Here is a 441-nt window from a genome sequence, read left to right as displayed (position 1 = left end):
GAGAACAGATCTACAGACGTGATATAATCAATCACGTGTGTAAAGGACACCAAAAGAATGTTAATTTTTTGTTTTCCTCGGTGGAAGTTGAGAAATGAATTACATACAGTTTAGGCCCCAAAGAGAAAATAATGTGTAAGCTGAGTTCAACCTGAAAAGCAAAGTAGAAAATGAAAGATATAAGCATCTGAAGGCAGAGTTCCAAAGAAGAGCAAGAAGAGATAAGAAAGCCTTCCTCAGCAATCAATGCAAAGAAATAGAGGAAAACAACAAAATGGGAAACACTAGAGATCTCTTCAAGAAAATTAGAGATACCAAGGGAATATTTCATGCAAAGATGGGGTCGATAAAGGAAAGAAATGGTATGGATCTAACAGAAGCAGAAGATATTAAGAAGAGGTGGCAGGAATACACAGAATAACTGTACAAAGAAGATCTTCA

This window comes from Bison bison, unplaced genomic scaffold, assembly GCF_000754665.1.
Source record: "Bison bison bison isolate TAMUID 2011002044 unplaced genomic scaffold, Bison_UMD1.0 scf7180017864512, whole genome shotgun sequence".
In the NCBI taxonomy this organism is placed as follows: Eukaryota; Metazoa; Chordata; class Mammalia; order Artiodactyla; family Bovidae; genus Bison; species Bison bison.
The sequence above is the reverse complement of the archived record's forward strand: the minus strand, read 5'-3'. Positions refer to the sequence as shown.